Below are 23,721 nucleotides of genomic sequence, written 5' to 3' on the forward strand. Positions count from 1 at the left end.
TCATGCGACATACAGGCTCAGTATGCAAGTTAGCTATAAAACCGAAGGAAACGCAGAAGAAATTTACTTTGTTTTTTCTTTCAGTTTAAAGGTTTTATGTCCCACTTTCAGTTGCAACCACGACTAGATTTCAACGTGCACCGAAATGTCTTGGGGCAACACTCTCTAATTGCTATTTATAGCTAATAAATATATTTCTCCAACAAATCATACGTGTCTGAGAGCTGTGCGTGTTTGTTCCGTTCATAAAAGGTAAACTAGTATAGCAAAGACATCAGTGACGTCACCTACTGTTATTAAAATGCCAACAAGAGAATAATTTGCTAGTGAAACAAAGAGTTCTTTTGTTTAAGGTTTTGAACATTTAAATAACAAAGAAATGTTTGTAAACAAATATCTCCTCTATAATAAGAAAGAATCCGTAGACCATGGATTATCGCGCACGCAAAATTATTTTCGCATACCCGCCAAAGTGTTGGTACTCTGGCATTGACACTTTCATCGAAGGAATTTTTTAAAATTTCTCTTGTCGAACAAATCCAATACAGTCAGTATTTTTTGGCAAAGCAACACGTCATTTGTTTTGCAGTTGCTGCTTATGTTAGCCCTGGTACTTTCGGTTTCTGCGGAGCATGGCTTTCTCTCGATGTCATCAGTTGACCTTTAGTCCAAATTACTACAAATACCCACTTGATGGGTATTTATAGCGGCCAATTACCGCACTTTATTTAGCGTCCTTTCCTTTCCTTACCGTTCCTGTTTTCGGAACGCAATCGATTGCGGTTTCAAAAAAAAGGTAAAGAGCGGCGATTGGCTGCTATAAATACCCACCAAGTGGGTATTTGTAGCATTCGGGTGTAGTGCCGTCTCAGTTTTGGTAGCCACAGTTTCGAGTGTGCTCTTCTGACAAAAGTTTGCAGTGTGATTTCTTCACATCAACCAGACGAGTTGGGAGATATGACGTTATCCTCAGATCAATTTTTGCGTAATGTTTTTTTCTTCGCTGTTGGTGGAGTAAGTGCAATTGCAGTTTTAAAGATCTGGGAATATAAAGAATCTGTGCTAAGAGAAATCCGAAGACCATTTCATTCAGACGAGGCTCGGCAGCCTGAGGAACACGACGAAAGGTTTGGCTGAGAAGGTAAGAGTTATTTCTTTATGCGATCTAAAGTTATCTCCCAAAAAACTTTGCGGCGTATGTTTCCTCTTCTTCTTGTGACTTCTTTAACATGTCGGTCTACTCTTTACAAGTAGAAACTTTTCATGGGTACTGTTTGAGCAGAAAAGTAATCAAACGGTTTTGGTTCGGATAAAAGAGGAGAAATGTAGCTTTGCCGACAGATAAACTGTCTTCTGTGTGTGTTATGACGTCACAAACAACCGCCTTACGTTCTGAAATTCTTCGCCTCGATGCCAAAATACACTGCTTAGAAACGACAAAGGAACACACGACAAAGGAACATGTCGCGCAAAGTTCCCACACAAAATACCAGCACTCTGTGTTTAAATTGTTAGTGCAAAGCTAGAAAGTATCCAGATAGCCATTAATGGACAGAGAAGTTTAAGAATGTAAATGTTAAAAATGATACACTTTTTAAAATCTTCAGACATGACGATCTCCCGAGAAATCACTGAGAAGGTGAGTGTTGTTGTCTGATCCAGCTGAAGTCTTCTGTTGTATGCTGTGCGGTAAAGGCCTTTAGAACTGTTCTTAATGAATGTCATAAGTGTGTACGGTAGAACAAAAACAAACTGGAGTACTTCCGGAACGAGGATTTTTATAGGTTTTTTTAACAGTAGTTTTTTTAACATGACATGACATGCCATGCATTTGAATAACAAAAGATCAACTACGGTGAGCATTTCTAGACAGATGGGTTCGGTAGAATGTTAATAAATCCTGAAAAACAAACCAACGTACTTTCGGAACAAGGCTTTTATCGGATTTTTACAGTCCATGACATGACATGACATGCATTTGAATAACAACGGGTCACGTGAGGCAGCTTAAAGTGTTGACGTGAGGGCGAACATTTCTAGAAACTCGCGTGACTTGACTCAGCTGTTTTCAAATGCTTATGCAGAAACAATCAACACTCAGCGTCACGTTCCCTTCCTTCAAAACATCACAGCATGAAGCACAAGGTATTTCAATCCACCTTTTTGCCAACAGTAAAAGCAATTGCAGTCACACAGTCATGCAGTCACACAGTCAAGCAGTCACGCAGTCACGCAGTCACACAGTCATGCAAGGCCTGATCCGACCTTGTACTAGACTTACACCATGATTGAGTTACAGCCCAAAATTATAGGTAAAAATTTTCGTCCGATACTGAATTTATCGGCTTCTTTATAAATCGTAAAATGCTGATTCGTTAAAAGTAAGGGTGAAGACTGTTTTTCTAGCGTTCTTTACCTAACCCGTCTTCCATTACCAAATATAAAAAAAGCCGCCTTCCTTCACATCATTAAATATGCTTTCGATAATGAGGGGATTTCCCTTTCTCCATCATTTGCATAATCTTTGGATGTCACCCTGTTTTGGTTTAATAAATTTTATCGCTCTTTTCGGGGAAAAAGTTTACGACTGAGCCTCTTTTGTGGTTACATTTTACAAGATTGTGACCAGAGCCCTTCAGATGACAATTTCAGATGAATGAATCGCCTACTCAAATCATTTTACACTGAAATATCAACCGATTGCTGTTACACTGTCACGAAAATCTGATCTCGTCTTGTCAGTTGAGATGATTAGTCAGGTTATGTATGGTTAGTGTCGTTCTTGATGGTTTTTCCTTTCCCTTCCTTCCTCTTCTGACGGTACTTGTTGTAGAAAGTCTCGTGTAGATATAAAAGAATTAACATTACAACTCTGTCTTGAGTTATCTAGGTTAGAAAAACTACATTTCTCCACTTTGATCCGAACCCGAAACCAACTCTTATCTTTCAGCCCAATTATTTCCTGTGATGTTGACGAAGTTGTAATGATACGAAGAAGTAACATACATCACAAAGTTTGTGAGAAATAACTTTAAATCAGATGTGTCAGAAGCGTAATATATTACGTTTAGCTTATAGAACTCTCACCTTCTCAGTCAAATCTTTCGTCGTTTTCTTCAGGCTCCCGAGCCTTGTCTGAAGTAAATTGTCTTCTGATTTTACTTAGCACCGATTTTTTATTTTCCCAGATCTTAAAAATCGCAATTGCACGTATTCTACCAACAGCGAAGAACAAAACAGCACGCAAAGATGGATCAGAGGGGTATGCCATTTCTCTCAAATCGTCTAGTTTGAGACAAATCGCACCAAAAGCTTTGCTTTTACAGGCAGGCAGCCTACGCGACGGGCCATGGCAACTGGCCGCCAAAATCTTCGGTTTAATGTATATATATTTGCCAATAGTGACTGACGGTGGATCTATAAATAATAGCCAATAGCTGCTCTTGACCTTTTCTTTTTACGTGATATTGATTAAAATCGAAAGCAGACTGTATCACGAATTTATTCATTTCTGATTTTTATACCTATAGTCAGATGTTCTCGTTGAACGTAAACAGATTCTCGAGATAAATTCACGACCCTAAGTATTTGAAATCACCTTTTCACTTTTGTACATTTACACTCACAGCTGAGATTTTCCTTTAGGGCACGTGACTGGAAGAAGATCGTGCCATTCTACAATTCCTGTTTACTACTTAAATTATTAGACTTTTTTCGATTTTAGTGCATTTGAAAAACAACACCACTCAAGACAGGTACACTGATGGCGGAATATATCCTTTTGTTTATGTTATGAGTCTTTCAATCGCACCTTACAATGTGAATGACAGTATTAAAATAACTTTTGGCAAGATTTCCTTATATCCCCATACTTCATTATGAATACAATTCTTGGATAAGGGAAGCAGAGGCAAAACAAAAGATTACCTTTGGGACTATGGCTTTGTTTTTGATTGGTATGGGGTAAAACGGGAGTCTTTCCAACCTATTTTATATAACAGTTTTAAAACTCTTAATCAACGACTAAAATTTTATATGAAATTTAATTATTTCAATTGCACTTACTTCACCAACAGCGAAGAACAATAAACCACGCAAAATTTGATAAGAGAGGTATGCCATTCCTTTCAACTCGTCTGGTTATAACCAAATCGCACCACAAGCTTTGCCAGTAAAACACACTCAGCAGGACGTTACTGCAACCGGGTCCTACCCTATGTTCAAGGCATTTACTTGCTAACTACGAGTGACGGTCGGTATGAATATTGGCCTCCTTCACCTCTTCTGCTAAATACGAACCGAAACTGCGACTTATTCCCTGCCATCACAATGCATTTGCATAACAGTTTCAGCGCCCACGCAGTTTCTTTATTTGTATGTGTGCCTGCATGTTTTTCGCACCCATATCATTAGTTTACTTTTCATTCCAGACTTCTCTCTGATTAAACGAACCGCGTAATTATTCCATTCTGATATTGTTGTATTTCTCAGGATTGAGATTAAAAACCTTAAGATCGAAATGTCAAGTGAATGACTTGACGACTAAATGCCGATTTTTTTTTCAGTCTTTATCGAGGTGATTATCGTTGTTGCGTAAAGAATCGATTTGCTACTGGAGACTTACCACGTACCACGTGAGTACACTAAATTCGATCGATGTTGACGGTGACCGAGAAACATACTGCGGGTAATTTCTATCCAAGAAAACATATTCCCAATAAAATGTACCAAAGATTTTATATTACAAGGCCATTACGCGTGGCTATTCTGTTCATCGTAACATGAAGTTTTCGTAGAAATGTTATGGTGTGTTTTTTGACCTGTTAAATTGAAATTTCTTCCATACGATGCTTACCGTTCATACTCTGTCGGGCTAAATTAGACTGGAAATCTGTAAAATATTTCAGTAAGGATGACTCTATCGAATATATTAAACTCCTAAGAACATAATAAGGGAGGGCAGACCGGAACCATCGCAGAACGACTTTTGCCGTGTGTGCGCTTTTAATTTGTCTTCTGAGATAGCATCCATGCAGTCCTTTTCTGATAACAGCAATAAGAGCTTCTGGCACTTCAGTCTGCTCTGATTTCAGCAAACGAACTGTTGGACTACCACGCACGTGGACACTAGTTAGAATTTGCTCATGTCACAGGCTACAGATGCAGCTGACGCCACACGAACTTGTTGTAGTTTAGATTTCTTTTGTTTTATTGTATTTTAGCTACAGGGCGGTGCCTCGCATGGGACGCCAGTACCGTTCACACCTGCCCTTTTGGGTTTGAGTACTTTTGCTCCTATTTTCATTTATTTTTGTCTTTATAATATATTTTTATCGTTAGTACTATGTTATGAACCCAATAAAGTTGTTAGGAAAAAAGGGAAAATGCACTAAACATTCGTGCAGGTTATCAGTCATCTGAGGCGTCGACAAGCGTTGACACGTATGACCGGATGGTACTAAAACTGGTAACGGGGTACGGGGAACGGACAACGGGGAACGGACAACGGGGAACGGACAACGGGGAACGGACAACGGGGAACGGACAACGGGGAACGGACAACGGGGAACGGACAACGGGGAACGGACAACGGGGAACGGACAACGGGGAACGGACAACGGGGAACGGACAACGGGGAACGGGGAATGGGGAACGGGGAACGGGTGTACAGCGGTAACCCACCTGAGAATTCAAAATGGCGGAGTAAACGATGTTTACAAACACTGATTTTATCGCTAGGTCGCCGCTTGCAGCGAAATTAGACGACTCGCTTTTATTTAACCATTGCCCAGGCGAAGCCACGAAGCCTAGTATTCAGAGGCGAGAATTCGAAGTCAACGTTTCTGCAGTGGCTGCCACCATTTGTTCTAACGTCTCTCTTTGTTTTTCCTTCCTGAAATCTGCATCTTTTGGCAGAGTTTGGGTATGTTGGTTGTTTGCATTGCCCAACAGCATTTTTTGCAGGTAAGTAGCCAGGAGGTAATATCTTAGATTAACAGAAATGAGCGAGGAAACGTAATAACCAGCCTAGTTATTAAAATTACTACATGCAGATATCTGCTTACCTTACCGCAAAATAACATCAGGAACATATCTTTTATCGACCCATAAACTTCCATGTAAACAATAGAGAAATCAAACATTGACAGAACTTTTAATAACATTTAATTTAACAGGAAAACATGAGTTATGTCTTCAAGAATGTAGGTGTATGAATTCGCATTCATGCTAATGCTTACAATAATATTTACACTGCATCGATCATATTCAAGAGAAAGTGATTCTCATAATGGGCGTGAAAGTCGTTCACCTGTTTGCTTTACAACATTATTGATATTGCTAGGTTGTAACGGTGAAGATATTGGAGGTAAACTTCATTACCTTGCAGTACAATTACTCTGTGAATATAAGAATACATGCCGCGAGCTTGTAGTTCTGAGTTGATTGTTCAAATGTTGTGTATGAATTGTAAGATACTCACCTCTCCGAGGATTTGATTTCTATGCAACCTGCAATGTGTGCCAAAAAAAACCTAAATTTATGAGGCACTCAACATTTCAAAGTAAAATCCTTCAATAAAACCTACACTTACCGTCCATACTTTTTGCTCCGACGATCGCGTTCGAAGAGCACGTGCCCAAAACTACGTAGTTGCCAGACCCTTTTAGTTCCCTTTACTCCGCCATTTTGAATTCTCAGGCGGGTTACCGCTATACACCCGTTCCCCGTTCCCCGTTTCCCGTTTCCCGTTTCCCGTTTCACATTTCCCGTTTCTTGTTTCCCGTTCCCGTTCCCCGTTCTCCGTTCTCCGTTCCCCGTTCTCCGTTACCAGTTTTAGTAACATCCCGTATGACCGCTTGTTGACAGATTTGCGAAAATAATTTTACGCTGTGAGCGCAACGCATAATTCAAACTCTTAGGTACAATCTGTAGTCCCTACTCTTCAAGCGCTTCACTCAAGGAGCTCTTGCAGCGCATCAATAATTTTCCCTGGTTTTTTTTTTTTTTTACTCGCTCGACGGACTTGGACGAAAAGGAGCATAGTTAACTATGACAAGAGGGACTACTCGGAGTCTAAGGTCGCCTCGTTACTGCAAACAAATCACGCGAGTGTAAAGACAGTGGCCTTTTTATTTTGTTCATATCATGCAGGAGGCCGTAATTCAGTACATAACAAGAACATTGAATGCAGAAAACTAAAGGGCACGATATTTGTTACAGAAACATCAACAAAAAAGAGCTCATTGACATTGTCAAATTGTAACCTCCTTTCTCATTTTCTTACTTTCTCGTTATGGTCTTAACCTATCATGCAATCCGCATCATTTAATCGAGGCTGAGCAATAACTACAGGGAACTTTTGTGAAATGCCCCATACATTTACTAGATCCAATATTTAAAGTTCTTTGTTCTTAAATCTTGACAATAAAGCGCACATTATACGACGTCAACATCCATGATACACAACAGGCTTTCTTGATTTCACAGGATCATCTCCATATCTGCAGGATTAAAAAATACAATTTTTTTTACAATTTCTTATATTCTGTAATACTCTATCCCTTTACTTGCTAACTAGTCACTCTTTTGACAATAAAATTACAGCATCAACACAAGGAAAATCTGTTGTTCAATCCATAGGTCAAAGCATTTTGCCTTTGATACTAACATAGACGATGTACTTTCGCTCTCTGTCGCTTCTGTCCATGCGTGTAATTTTGAAGTGTTGGCAGAAAGGCGAGGACTCCGAAGCCATTCTTTGACTGAGCAATATTTTGAGTTAATTATTCAGGTGATGCATCTGTCGCTTCAGCCGGGAGCCTCCACTTGGCACACACTCGGCACGACGTCACTGCAAATGACCTCCTACCTAAACTACAAGTGACAGTCGATAAAAATGGTATTCACTCTTCCCTTTATGGTATTCCCTTTATGGGAAACGCACATTTTTAGACCGTGCAACGAGTTTTTGGAATTCTCTCCCACGTGAAGTAAGAGAATGTGTCAATTTGCCAACCTTCAAGAGACATTTAAAGGAATTTCTCGGTAGTTTTTTTTAGGATTGAGACATCTTTTAAATTGAAGTTCATGAGTTTTGATTTAGTATTGATTGTAATTAGTTTTTAAAACCCATTAGTGGAAAACTAATAAAGAGTATCAGTATCAGTATACATCACTCAAACCTATTATTCTTCCACGCCCCCCCCTCTCCAACATTTCATCATTCGCTGAACGCAAACAAGTTCTCGAGATAAATTTCACGACCCTAAAGAATACATTAAATCACCTTTTGACTTAACATTCGAACATTTACATTCACAGCTGAGATCTTCCTTTAAATCACGCGACTGGAAGAAGATCACGGACTTTTTATTTCTTGTTTATCAATAAATAGTTAGACTTTGCTATCTCTGATTAAAATAAACTCCTTCGTTTGACTGTCGGTGAGATAATCTTTCCGATTGTTTGCAAAAAGCTGCTGCCGTCTGATTAAAATAAACCTGTTTGCAAAAAGCTGCTGCTGTCGTATTAAAATAAACTCCTTCGTTTGACTGTCGGTGAGATAATCTTTCCGATTATTTGCAAAAGCTGCTGCCTTTGTGGTATTCTTTGCTGTTTCCGTTCGGTAAGATAAATAGTGTATTATCACTCAGAGCAAAACTAAGATCGCTATGGTGGAGGAAATTGAAGACGTTTCCTCGGATTTTAAAGCAAATTTCCGCCAGCCATCACATTTAAAAGCCAGCACAGTCGCCTGCTGACATAGACTGAAGTGAGGCTGTTTTAGTTTCCGTTAAAGATATGTATTTTCATTCCAGTTATACGAAGAACATTCCCGCGTACTTGCGAACTGTTATTGAAGTTAGCAAATCTTTTTACGTTTTCATCTTACTGAGAGCGTTTGTCTAGACTATATAGTTGAAAGGAACGCGCAAGATCTCATTTATTTCCAAGCGTTTGTTTGTTAAACAAACTGTACAACTGCGATGGTGGGTGGTATGACGAAATAATCTGCTGTAATCAACTTAGTAAATAATGTAAATTGGCCACAGTGAAGAGTTTTGGAGGCTGACTTTTCGTGCGTTAGCCCTTCGTCAGAGCTTATTATGAATGGGTGTCGGTGAAGATTGCTTGAAATCACCTATTGAAATAAACATCAAACATCTACATTCTAAGAAGTCCGTCAAGTCACGCAATTGGAAGAAAGACACGCGATTGGTGTCTTCCGTTTTATTGAAATATATATATATATATATTTTTTTTTTCACATAGCAGTTTTCAAAACTCTTAACCAATGGCTAAAATTTACATGAAATTTGGTTATTTCTTATTCAAAGTCGAGATTAGAGAAACAACACTCAAAAGAACTTGACAAACTTCTAAGATATGTGATACGACTTGCTCTACAGCATCATGACACATCAACTAAGTTGAAATTGTAAATTAGCCACCGTAAAGAGTGAAAAGGCTGACATTTCGTGCGTTAGCCCTTCGCTCTGACGAAGGGCTAACGCCGAAACGTCAGCTTTTTAACTCTTTACGGTGGCCAATTTACAATTTCAACTTGATTGATATAACAGAATTACCTTGATACCCCCACCGACGCATCACCACAGTTTCTTTAGAAACTTACCCTCCTACATATGACACATCGTTCACACTATTCCAAAGATAATATTTGGTTTGAGACAACATTTGGATAGGCCTACTTAACTTTTCACCTGTCACACAAATAAAACGAAAACAATCCATGGAAATAACATATCTAGATAAGGTATATGTGCACGATCCTTCGCAGTAAAGCACTATTTGAGCAATAGTGAAAATCAGACCTGAAAAAAATTTCAGGCCTGTACGGGATTCGAACCATTGACCTCTGCGATACTAGTGCAGCGCTCTACCAATTGAGCTAACAAGCCAACTGGGAGCAGGCCATCAAATTAATTCGACATAAACCCGTAGATGATAAATCAAACAACATATCTAGATAAGGCTGATAAGTCTATTAAAATATTTTTGTTTTCCGCTATTTGATCCTATCACACTTCATACACGGATAGAAACTCATAGTTGGAAATGGGGTCTATACTCCCATAGTCAGAAAATCAGGGTATTAAGTTGAAGAAAATGCGTTCTGTACTTTTCCTCCTGACCCTACACCGTCCCCACACATTAACTGTTCATTATGCAATAAAAAACAAGAAAAACGCGTCAAGTTTCTATGGTTTTCGCTTTATTAAAGGGGCTGGAATGTTATTCTAACCCCAGGCTAAGACAAGATAAACTGTCGGGAAAAGTTGCCTGCAGGAAATACAACTAATGCCAGATTACTATTTGTCGCCAATAAATAATACTTCTCCAACAAATCATACATATCTCAGAGCTGTGCAAGTGTGTTCGTTTTATAAAAAGACAAATCAGAATCATAAGAAAGAACCCCCATGGATTATTGGCCACTATTTTGGCTACTGTTATTGGTCACTATTTCGCTTACTCACCAAAGATTTTACTTCAACTATCCCATTCTTTCATCGTGCTCTTGTGGAACTTTTTGAGTCCTGATTGCTTGATTCCCGCATCTTGAGAATAATACGAACACCAGGATCATTATGATTGCACTAATGGCAGCGGAAACCGCACACAGCAATATATCTTTGGATGGAAACATGCTTGGTAATCCACCCCACGAGGTTGATTAAGTGCAAATGAATTGAACGTAAATGGTACGGACTTCAGACTTCATTACCATATTAATTTTGGAAACTAGGTCATTACCCAGCGCGCGCAGCGTGGGCTGGAGTAAGGCAAATATGTGAAAGGCAACGAAACACGTGAGAAGACGCTAAAAATAGATTATAGATAAGCAAAATACTTTTTTCCCTCTCCACCTCTTGTGTTCGCCTGGCGCTTCCTCATGTAAAATTATACTAGCAAGAGGGATACTTTAATAAATTAAGCGTTGACTTTCTTTTAGCAGTGAGCATTTCTAGACTGAACTCGCTTGATCAACCGTGATTTGGTGAAAGACTTTTCAAAATGTTAATCCTTCATGCCGATAAGATCAACAATCACCGTGTGCTCTTTTCTTCAAGAAAAATCAAGAACCTACAAAACCATCTTAACGCATCATCTCTCACGATTGCTTTCTCTTTCGGGAGCCATATGCTTCGTATCCGGAATGTTGAGGCGGCGGCGGAAAACAGCCAATAAGGTTCCGGTTAAGCCAAGGTTCAGTGGGAAAATGTAAAACCATTCAGATAATCAATTCAGCCTGAGCTGAATAGTTAACTACAGAGCACATTTTTACATTGCTGCACGCATTTGCTACATCCAGTTGCAATATGTAGATTTTTTGTTCCAAAAATCTTGACAGTATAACATACATCATAGGAAACTAACTGGATCACATTGCTACACAATAGCTTTCTTGATTTCACAGGAGAAATCATCCAGAATTTGAAAAAATAAAAAAAATCATGATTCATATATTCACTCGCGGGTGCGAGCGACACAAGTGTGTCACATTTATGTGGAATGGTCCGTAGCGAATGGCAAAGCTCCACTGAAGGCAGCCAAATTTTTCCAACCATAATTCGCATCGCGTTTGGGAATCGTAGAATTGTTTACTCGAACTCTTTTCGTCATTTAAGCTTAAATGTCTATTGCTTCCGAATCGAGTATCCTTCCATAAATTTGCTTTTGATCAGCTCTTTAAAGTCAATCTCAACGGAAGGACTCTCTTAAAAATCTCAAACTCGTAGACTTTTTTTGTGACGTCATAATCGTACCTGGAGGAAAAAACGGGAACTTATCGGAAATCGAAACAAGCGCTAGCGTGCAGTCTTGCGTACAGGAATGGGCCAAAGACGATTGAATTGTTTTACAGATTTTAATGTACTGTTGTCTTGAATTATATGAGCGACGCATTTAATTCTCATAAAAACTATATTTTTCCTCTTTGATCCGAACTAGAAGCATATAATTACTTTCCACCTAAACATCTCTCGTGACAAGTGTCTACTTCAAAGACTAGACCGACTAGTTGAAGATGCGACAAGAAGAGACATACCTCAGCACTGATTCTTTACTTTCCCAGACCTTTAAAATCGCAATTGCACTTACTCCACCAACAACAAATAAAAAAACGCGACGCAAATATTTATCAGAGAGAAACTTCATTCTCTCATACAGATCGCACCACAAGCTTTGCCACAAGATTTCCAATATAAGAATACCTCTTTGATATAGCTTGCGAACCTTTGCATCCTCGCATGTTTTTTTTTGGTTTTTTTTTTGTTTTTTGTTGTTTTTTTTTTATCACCCACACACAATCACTTGGCGACCTTGAATGACTTCTAATGTATTTGATTCCCTTTGATTTTCTACAGCATAATGAGACACAACATTGTCAACAAGATTTAAAGGGAATCTGTACGTGATTAAATAATACATTTACACGGTCCTGTCTAAACAGAGTCCGCAACACAATCAACCACAATTCGGCCATTTGGCGAAGAGGAGCCAATATCCTGCTTGTTCTTCTGTTGTCAGTCCATGATCGAATCGCAAATTCCTGTAGACAGAAAGGGAAGTGAATTGAGTGAAACAAATTGTCTACAGGTCTTTTTCTACAGCATGATCGAAAGTGGGGTAAAATCATGCAGCCCCGTCTGAACCGAACAAGGATCTATTTCCTACCCGGAAATGAGAGCTTTATCGCAGTGACAAATTGATATGCTTTGAAATTTCGTGACCATGTTAGGAAAAGTAAACACTATATTAAGGGTCCCGTGCTTGACCCGCTTTTATTTGGCGATATTTTTTTTGTTACTGTGAAACATGTTGAGAGACGATTTGTTAAAAATCCGGGACATAAAAGTAATATTTACATCTTGAAGAATCACGCTCGACTACGTCTAAACTCAACTAGCCAACAAAACTTCTGATTGAAATCAGAAGTTCCAGAACGGTGCACGCCATTGTAGCTTGGACACACATGAAATTTCGCTATTAGTCTATCATTTTTGTTTTGTTTTAAAGGAGCGCTTCTTCTCACCTGAAAACGATGTAACTAACGTTTTTTATCTTTGCCTTTCGTCATGTTCCTCCGGTATCTTCTGCCTGCTCGTTGCGTTATACCGAGGTGAATTCAACAACTTTGTCATCAGAAATGACATTAAGCCACCGATGACAGCGGATAAAACACACAACCAAATATCTTGGGAGAGACACATCTTTGCAACTTTCTGCATCGTAGCTTTTACAAAGCTGAAGGATGCCTCTCAAGATACAGCCCACTTGTACCATGTTTGGACCATTTTTAGCGTTCTGCCATTGGCTGGATGGTCCTCAAACATTTTCATTTATTACCTGCGCGACGTGGGTGGCGTCAAAGGACATACAACGTGCGTCAATAGATGTGGATAAACGTGCGTCATAACAAGAATTTCACGTGCGTCATAAGACTTTTGAGACACCTGTTTTTAAAATACCTTACCTTAGCATTAGTATTTCAGTCAAAAAAACTGCAAAGATGTTGCGCCTAAGTCCTAACGACTCGAAAGACAAACGAGGAGTCGAAAGACAAACGAGGAGTACAAGAAATGACTTCTCCCGGACCGTAATTTAGTAGTCAAGCGACGTTATTAAAAAAGGCACAAACATTTTTAATCTATCTTATGCATTTGACGATCGGTGAAATACGGCTTTCGAGATTTGATCACCACTGGAAACGAGGACGGTTTCCCGTGACAACACTGTAATTATACGGTCAGTGAAAACCCCGTGACAAAACTGTTTTCGCGCCCCACTCAACGGAAAATTGCAGTACCTTTCTATTGTCAACACTTGAACTTACGTTTGTTGAGGTAAAAAAGACTTTTAAAAGCATCTCCACGCGAAGGCATTGTTTTGTTATGCTATGGAGTCTGAAAGATCCCTTCTTTTGTATGATTGTCTTTTTGGTGGGGTCTCCAAGAGGTTAACCATTAGCCGTAAAACGCCTAAAAGATTGTTGTAAGGCGTAAAAATTGACCACAAATTTTAACCGTTGGTTGTAAAAAAAAGTTAACTGCAAAGATTTTACCTTTTAATTGCATCAGAAAGATATTAATCGTCAGTTTTGAAATTCACAAAATTTTAACTGTTAGCCGTAAAAACTATCATTCCATTGACATCCTCTTCTAGCCGATAGGATCTTGTAAGGCTTACAAAATACTAGAGGCACAGGTTATGTATAACGTCGACTTAGCTCAAGTGCATGCACAGATTTGGCGATGTAATGGTTCTGCGCATTCCTGTAAGGTATCGCAATGTCTCAGAATCATTCAACAGAAATATTTCCATTCTCTCTTACCTTCGCTGGTAGAGGTTAGGCTCAATCCTGCACAAACGCTCCGCTGGAGCAACACAGAAATAGTTTGACGAAAAAATGACGATGTGCTCCATCAAACTGGTATGAAAGCTGAGAAGGCGTTTGAACGTTACATATTGTAAAACTGACATACAACAAGAAATTGAATATTAATTAGCAACACAGAATTACACGCTCATATGGGATGATCACGTTTTTCTGAAACAACTAAGATATCAGCTAGTCTATAGGTCCAATTAAGTAATTTGGTTAAAATCAAGGGCGATATCCAAACAATCATCCACTATGAAGTACATTGCGATAGACCGACTTAAGTGCCGTATTGGGGGTCCCTCGTTTTCTCTGCCACAGCTTACTGACATACCTGATAACTTGAGTGCTCGTTGGAATGTCACACCAGTTACATCGGTTTCCTTTTTGTTCTAGACTTCTCTCTTTAACGAACAATATAAGTACTCGTTTGCTGCTGTAGTTTTCAGGATTTTGACGAAAACCCTTGAGATCGGATTGTCAGGTAAATAATTTGACCACGAAATGGCTGTTTTTCAAACCTTCATCGATGTAATATTATCGTTGTTGCGCATCGAATCGATTTGTCTCTGAATGGATCCGAATCACCCACTGACCCTTGTACACTAAATTCGATTCGATGTCGATTGTGATTTGATAACTATAACTATCTTGCGGCTTTCAATACCCTCCTTAGAAAAAACAAATTTCCTCAAACAAATGCATAGAAGTCCTATTAAAAACTCATCTATCCTGCTGGCTTACAAGCTCAGAGAAAAGAGCAAAACTAGATTGCACCAAGACATCAATTCTTTCTCCCAAATTATCTCTGCCCCTTTCTTTAACCTGATCAACATTATCAGGGAGAGCTATCCTAACCAATCAACGGTTGAGTTCACTTTTCGGGGATTTTACTAAACGTTCAAATACAAAGCCATTCGGGTCATGACTTCTCATTACAGATAGCCGGCCATCGGAAAATTCTTTTACGGCGTTCAAGTTTTGAGTAATTATTAACCTTCCATTCACACATCGATACGTTTGACTTTAATCCAAAAAGAAAGAGAGACAAAAAAACTTATAAAAACAATTGAATCATGCGAAATGCCTGGCAAAAACATGACCTTAAATACTTATTGTAATTGATTACAAGTCACGCGACATAACGATCTGTTTTTAAAACATTAACTACTCATTCATGTGTGAACAAAGCGTGGATAAAACACATTGTAGGTTATAACTTTAAGTTTTATCAATTACAAAAAGGACTATTAAAAAAACCTGGTCACTGCTGCTGAAAACCATAAAACTTATTTGCGTCGACATGTCCTACATCTAAACAGCTTTCCAGCTGGTACACATGCATTACAGGTTTTGCAAAGTGATTGACAGTGATTCTAGCTTCTGCTGATCGCCAAGTATTAAAAACAATGATACAATTCACGATTTACATGTCTACGCGTTCTGTTCTAAAACAAGTCTGTTCGTTTTGTAGTGAAGTCTTCAAAATGAATCATGGATCTTTTTCTCCTCTTTGTCCGCCCTTCAGTGGGTTGCATTTTTCTAGAAATACAAAGGGGTTACAGTGAACAACAAGTTTAATTAGTTTAGGCTTCACTTAAAAAACGTCAAAAATGTCAAAATATTCTGGCTTCACGTCTCACATAAGACGCGAGCTTTGGAAGTGAGAAACAAATTAACAGCCTTCAGCCGGCAGAAAGCAAACGTGCCCTATTTACAACGGCTTGATAATCACTTCAAATATTCATGGATTAAGGTGGCTCGTACCGGTTTTCATCTTTTTGATGGTTTGTAACTTTGAAAGAATACAACAGAAAGGCTGACCAAGGCCAGTTGAGCACTTTTACGGGGTTGAATTATATAATAATTGGTTATCCAAAAATAGGTGTCATTTCGTCACTAGCAGTTTCCATGGCAACGCTTTCACAGGCGTATTCAGACGCATTTTTTAGCTTGTGGCTTAAATAATTCAAAAACTAACGCAGTGACCCCCTGATTTTTTTTCAGTGATTGCTTTTGGCACTTGAAAAGGAAAATGCTCAAAGATTTTTAAAAAATTCTACCCAACGGAATTTCAGAAAATCTAGAAAAAAAGCAATTTTCACACATCGCAAATTTCCTTCCGTAGAATTTTCTAGTTTTTTTTCTGATGATTCCTTTCGACGTTATTATCATATTGGAACAATAAAAAGAAGGGGTCACCGGACTTGTTTTCATGCAATAGCTTTCGTGAGTTTAGCAATTTCCACGCGAGTTCTCGCACATTTAAAAATCTGGATTCCATAAGATCAACTTTTGCTCATGATCTGTTTTAGCTACCGCTGACAATTGCGTGTGCTCGCGCGAGCACCTACGATCTGATGTTTAACAGACGTTTACTGCTAAGAAAATCATTAAACAGCCGTCAAAGACAGCCTCCCGAGCTCATCTTAAAATCCTACACACGACTTCTGGCTATATCATATTATTTTCCTTGAAGTTTCAAAGTCTTCTTCCACTTCAGGTAGATTATCCTTCACTTGAGTTCTTTTTTTCGCCGTCGCAAGATTTCATATCGGTTGAATATTTCTTTTAAATGTGAAGTGAAGCAACCTTTACTTCTCCGAATATCGTCTTCGTTATCTTAGTTTCTATCTCCTACATTCACAGTGGCCGCTCAACACATCAAATACAAGCTCTTAGGTAAACCTCTCACATAAGTAGAAAAAAACCACTAGCGACTAAATACAGGAATGGCTCCGACCTGTAATTGGATGATAAAAATAGCAAAAGTTAATAAGTTACATCTTAACTCCTTGCACGTGAGTATTGTTTAACCGTGTGTCACCAAGCGGAACAGTGAAATAGCAATGCGAGCGAAAACACCGATGTGTCAAACAAGAAATGGTTACTTATATAATGAAGGGAGGGCCTTTCTTGTTCTGCGAGGTCGTTCAACTGTGATCTGGCGATGACTGAGTTATCCGCTGACTAGTTCCTCTGACTAAACCCATTTGGTCAGTCTAGGCTCAGTTCAGGGAACGATCAGAGACTGGAGCCATTCCTGTATTTCACTGCTGACAGGAATGGCTCCGACTCATGAGTTTATTAATGTCTTTTTCGTTTTGGCTAAATAATTTTTAAACTGAGATAAAATCAAAAGTACTTTTTATTAAGTTCTTCTTAAGTTGGAAATTACAATGCTTACGTATGATGCACGATCCTCGCAGTAGAGAGTGCTATTTATGCAAAAGCGAAAATCAGACCTGAAAAAAATCAGGCCTGTACGGGATTCGAACCACTGACCTCTGCTATTCTAGTGCAGCGCTCTAACAATTGAGCTGACAGGCCAACTGGGAGCAGGCCGTTAAGTTGATTCCGAATAAACCTGTGATGATAAATCGAATATGATGAATATATGAAGTTCATGTATTTTGAACTGCGGTTATAGATACGTATGATGCACGATCCTTGCAGTAGAGAGCGCTATTTATGTAATAGCGAAAATCAGATTTTTTTCAGGTCTGATTTTCGCTATTGCATAAATAGCGCTCTCTACTGCGAGGATCGTGCATCATACGTATCTATAACCGCAGTTCAAAATATATGAACTTCCTATATTCATCATATTCGATTACAATGCTTGTAAGTGAAGCCCTCTTAAATAAATACGGGGCCACGTAGTGTCTAAGTTTTAAAATAATGCAGTAACTGTATGTCACGTTTCGAAAATCACGCAATGTTACGTGACGCTCCGACCGATATTTTTAATTTACAGCATGGTCTGCTGGAGAATGTGGCTTGGCCGCAATCGAGGGAGTTTTCTTAGTGGAACATTGACTTTCTGGGAAAACTGTTCACATGAAAGACAAATCCATTCATCGGGCTCCTTATCTATTTTTGCACAACACCTAAAGGAAAAAAGTCACGGATTACTTTAATTTCGCTTGGTAATTTTTAACAACTCCACTATACCTGAATAAAGGAAAAAACGAAACAAACCAAAAAAGAATGTCATACCAGTCAAACCAGTGGTAGGAACTCTCGCACTGAATCATGTCAAGGTATCATGATTCTTTCGATTTTATTTCAGTTTAAAATTTATTTCGCCAAAACAAAAAAAAAAAAAAAAAAAAAGAAAATTAATAAACGCATGAGTCGGAGCCATTCCTGCCAGCGGTGAAATACAGGAATGGCTCTAGTCTCTAGTCGTCCACCTGAACTGAGTCTGAACTGACTAAATGAGTTTAGTCAGCGGAACAAGTCAGCAGATGGAATATCGCTGAACTAGAAAGGTCTCCCCTTCGTTATGTAAGTAACCATCTCTTATTTGACACATCAGAGTTTTCAGTCGCATTGATATTTCACTGTTCCGCTTGGAGACACACGGTTAAACAATACTCACGTGCAAGGAGTTAAGCTGTAACTTATTAACTTTTACTATTTTTATCATCCAATGACAGTTCGGAGCCATTCCTGTATTTAGTCGCTAGTAAAAAATCCTCGCGTTTCTTTCGCATGTTTCTCTCGCGTGTGACGCAAGAGTGATCTGTTCCCCGCGCGAGGAAACTGGTACGAGCCACCTTGAGGACCACTCGCAATATTCACGTTTACGAACGCGAGAGAATCACGCACGAAGCCACGCGATCCACGCAAGAGTTACGTGGAAAAAATGACTACGATGAATTGTGGAAAACGTCGATAATTATAGCCTGAGTTGGTGCGATGACACCACATGCGAACATCTAGAACAATATCTTAGTGACCGAACTCAGGTGCTAGTTGAAGACCTCCAAAGGAATATCCCTAGGTGGCCAAGCTGCCGCGTCCCAAGCTACGTCTCATCATGACCTTACAAATGACGGCTGAAGGCGCGTGTTCACAGAAAAAAAAAATACTGGCTTTTTTAATTCGGCCTTGATCTAAATGATGACTGGACAAATGAAAAATAATAAATGTACACATTTTCTCAAAATCAAATGGATTATCTCAGTGGCTGAAGTCAGGTATCGGTTGAAGACCTCTAGAGGAGTATCTCGAGGTAGCCACGCTGCGTCTCTCTACTGATCACGACCTGACAAATGACGGCTGAGGACGCGTGTTCACAGAAAAAAAAAATACTGGCTTTTTTAATTCGGTCTCGATCTAAATGATGGCTGGACAAATGACAAATAATAAATGTACACATTTTTTTTTTAAACGGATTGCAAGAGAAAATAAAGAACAGAAAAAAAAAAGAATTTAAGATCGCCGCACCAAGCTATCGTATCCCTTGTTTGGCAGAGACTCGTAACAAATTGTTCACAATTCTTCACTCACCCAAGTTGAATGCAGTCAATTTTGATAAACTAAACCTTTCAAAAGCTACAAAAGTCGACTTTCAAACGAGGAGAATCAGAGCGATCATTACCAAATGAGAATCGCATCAAATACTTCAAAATGTTCACGTTCCACTCACCTGGGTTCAACGTAATCAACTAAACCTTTCGTCGTGTTCTTCTGGGATCTTCTTCCTCTTTACTTCTCTTCTCCCATGCAGGTTCAAAAACTTCGACAATAGAAATGATATTAAAGCGCCGATGACAGCGGAAAAAACACACATAAATATTATTTGAGTTGTACTCATCTTCATAACTTTCGATAGAATCGTTGGCCGAATTTCCTTTCTGGGGCTTTTTACTTGATATCCAGTTGGTATCCCTTTCTCAGAATTGGCCAATCACAGCTCGGGTTTCATTTTTAGGAACCTTTTCGCGCCAGACTCATCTTTTTAGGCTTGTCCAATTAGATATCGTTTTCTATCGCGATCCTCACGTGGACACAACACAAATGGCGGCGCTTGAACGAGCACTTGCAGCTAAATAAAGGAATTGCACCGACTTGTGATTGGAAGTTAAAAATAGCATTAGTCACGCTGTTTAGCTCAAGAGACTTGTAGATCACGTGGGCATTTGTGGTCGAAAGTTGTGTTAGCATTAAAAATCTTTCCTTTTTTCAAATCAAATAAACACAAACTTTTATATTATCGCTGGAAGAGAAATTTTCGGGTCTGCAAATCTACTTCGGTAAAGGGGTAAATTTATGGCGTGGATTTGCAACCTACCGTTCGTTATTCATGGTCGAGAATTCACCACTGAAACAGCAATAAAATTTGTTTTCGCTTCAGTATCGAGCAGTTTTCGTTCGTTAATTGACTCGCTGTGTAATATGTTCTATTTGCAAACGTTTCGCTCTTGGTGCAATTCCTTTCTGTAACGCAAGTCTTAAAGACAGGAATTGCACCGGCCCGATTATTCGACTTCCAGCGGTGAAAAATGGAAACGCCGAACGCGATAATCTTTCTTCCTTCAGTCCAGAGCCTTAAATCTTCACTAGCGAAGTTGTTTTGCCCACAGCTCCCGTTCTGAACGCGCTTTCGACCCGGTACTTTTGTTGCCTTTAACGCTTTCAACTATTAAATTCAGGAATTGCACCGGAAAGAATACTTAATTTCGGTGTCGATTACATGATTTAATTAATGAGATACCGCTGTTTAGAAACCTTGAAAATTCTCTTTTTTCGGGAAACGAAACGAACGAAAACTGCTCGATACTGAAGCGAAAACAAATAGTATTGCTGTTTCAGTGGTGAATTTTCGACCATGATTAACGAACGGTAGGTAGCGAATCCACGGCATAAATTTACCCCTTTACCGAAGTAGATTTGACCCGAAAATTTCTCTTCCAGCGATAATATAAAAGTTTGTGTTTATTTGATTTGAAAAGAGGAAAGATTTTTAATGCTAACATAACTTTCGACCACAAATGCCTACGTGATCTACAAGTCTCTTGAGCTCAACAGCGTGACTAATGCTATTTTTAACTTCCAATCACAGGTCGGTGCAATTCCTGTATTTAGCTTGAAGGAGCTTTTCGCAAAGCGTCGTCAAAGTTCAAAATTTCCGAGCTTAATGCCCACCAGAGGCTTGCAATTACAAAACTTTTAGTCGAGAAAGAAGATGTTTTTGTTAACTTGCCTACAGGATCCGGGAAATCGTTAACATATCAAGCACTCCGCTCGTGTTTGACCATGTTACCGATGAAAGTGGTCATATTATTGTTGTTGTCTCCCCATTGATTAGTCTGATGGAAGATCAAGTGAAGTATTTGAGAAGTCTTGGCCTGTCTGCCGTAAATATTTCTTCAAACGTTGAAGTTGACCGTGCAAAGATAGAGAAAGGAGAATATTCAATTGTATATGGCTCACCTGAAGCATGGCTTATGAACGAGTGATGGCGACTCTAGGAAACTTTGTGCTGTTGCTGTCGACGAAGCTCATGTTTTACGGCACTGGTAGGTCTGACGTTTATTTCGATTTCCATTGTTGACACGTTAAACTTTCCAAGGAGCAGTTTCACTCATATTTTAAACATAAATGTGAGCAAAAATGCGAAAGAAACACGCTCCTAAGCTTACATAGTTTGAATGGTGTTTGTCTAGTCATTTTTTGATGGACTATTAATAAATATGGAAGCTACATAATAAACGGCATTTTAGACCCGTTTTTTAATTTGTCAAATTTTACGGACTAATAACCTGGTACTGAATTGATCCAGTTTTTAAATAGCATTAAAAAATAATTATTCCCTCTCCTCTGCTAAAATTATTGCAGATACCATGCATGCACTGGAAAGTTCAGTATGTCTAGAAACCTAGCTTTCCTGGAAAACTCTTAAAAAATGATATACTTTGAACAGATATTCAATCTTTAAACGGGAATTAAGGAAATTGTCATTATTATTGTTGTTTTTTATTTTTATTGTTTCCTTTAATTTCTCATTCTCAAGTCACTAATCTGTTTACATTACAGGGGAACATCTGAGGACAATAAAATGGCAGAATTCCGTGAGTGTTATGGCCAACTTCACGAGCTGCGCTCATTAGCACCAAATGCAAAAATGATTGCTTTGACTGCAACGGCAACAAAAGTAACAAAAGAAACTATTTTAAACATCCTTCTTATGGAGAACCCATTTGAAGTCCAAGAGGGCCCAAACAAGTCAAATGTTACTTACATTGTGCAATGTATGCAAAAAGATACTGAGCATGAGTTCTATTTTGAGTGGCTGGTGGAAAAGTTAAATTCAAAAGGCACGTTATGCGAAAGAACAATTATTTATTGCCAGACTATCAAGCAATGCAGTATTTTATACGGAATGATCAAAGGCATGCTTGGGATAGATATTTTTAGCAGAAGTGATGAGGATCCAAGTAATGCACTTGTGGAAATGCTGCACTCTTGTACACCACCTGCAAACAAAGAGAAAATTCTTCTCTCTTTCCAGTCATTATCTGGAACTATTAGATTGTTGATTGCTACTATTGCCTTTGGAATGGGGATAGATTGTAAGGGAGTGCATAGAGTCATTCACTATCGACCTGCCAAAAATGTGGAATCCTATATTCAGGAAACTGGGAGAGCAGGCAGGGATGGTACTCAAAGTGCTGTGTACATTTTATACCATGGGATCCTTCTAGCCCATGATGATGGCCATATGAAACAATATGTGAAAACAAATCATTGCAGAAGACAGGAGTTGCTGAAGCACTTTGAATGTACCACTTGGCAGCACGAAGTCCCCCATCTTTACTGCAACAACTGTGCTGCTGATTGCAAATGTGGTTTGCCTGATTGTGGAACTTTTGCATCCTATCCTGGTGCTCAAAAGAAAGAAAACAATGGTGCATCAATTGAAAAAAGGCAAGTGGATGCAGAGCAGAGAAAAACTGTTGAAGGTCTCCTGATTCAATACTACAAGACCATTCTTATCAAACTGTTGAACACGACAGCTCATGGTAATGTGAGGACACTCACAAATTTACAATTCATGCTAGGATTCTCCAAGCACCAAATCACCCAAGTTTTGGATAATTTGCATGTAATTTTCAGTTTATCAGATGTGTATCGATTTGTGGAGATATGGGATATGTGTCATGCACGGGAGATTCTGAAAGTAATCAGCAATGTTTTTAATGATGTGTGGGTTCTGGGATACAGCTATTTGACCCCTCTCCTTCTGAGGAGAATGACTATGATTTTGATGATGAGCTTCTTGATGACTGGAATGAATTTCTCCAAGATGATGATTTATTTGACATGATTTTAGACAATGTCTCTTTCTCAAATAGACGATTCTTTATTAGAGCAGGAACCTGTTTGTAATTCCCAAGAAATTGAACTACCTTTAGCTGTACTAGCAAATGTTGAGGCCAAGAATTTGGATGATCTCATTTAAATACACTGTGTAATGGTGTTTTGTTGTAAAAAGAACAAAGGACGCTCCAGAGACAAAGATGCTG

The 23,721-nt window shown here is 38.9% G+C and overlaps 1 long non-coding RNA gene and 1 pseudogene across 2 annotated transcripts; one reads left to right on the forward strand and one right to left on the reverse strand.

Annotated features, from left to right (window-relative positions):
* Positions 1 to 11,876: 11,876 nt before the first annotated feature.
* Positions 11,877 to 13,771, reverse strand: LOC148722452 (uncharacterized). Its single transcript, XR_015992653.1, has 2 exons — positions 13,058 to 13,771; positions 11,877 to 12,574 (listed from the first exon to the last, which is right to left on the reverse strand). It is a non-coding gene; the product is annotated as an uncharacterized LOC148722452 (long non-coding RNA).
* A 660-nt stretch (positions 13,772 to 14,431) lies between these two features.
* Positions 14,432 to 23,675, forward strand: LOC148722453 (ATP-dependent DNA helicase Q1-like; annotated as a pseudogene). The gene is made up of 3 exons (XR_015992811.1): positions 14,432 to 14,455; positions 21,281 to 21,714; positions 22,232 to 23,675. The product of XR_015992811.1 is annotated as an ATP-dependent DNA helicase Q1-like (transcript).
* Positions 23,676 to 23,721: the final 46 nt, after the last annotated feature.

This window comes from Stylophora pistillata, chromosome 10 (assembly GCF_964205215.1).
Source record: "Stylophora pistillata chromosome 10, jaStyPist1.2, whole genome shotgun sequence".
In the NCBI taxonomy this organism is placed as follows: Eukaryota; Metazoa; Cnidaria; class Anthozoa; order Scleractinia; family Pocilloporidae; genus Stylophora; species Stylophora pistillata.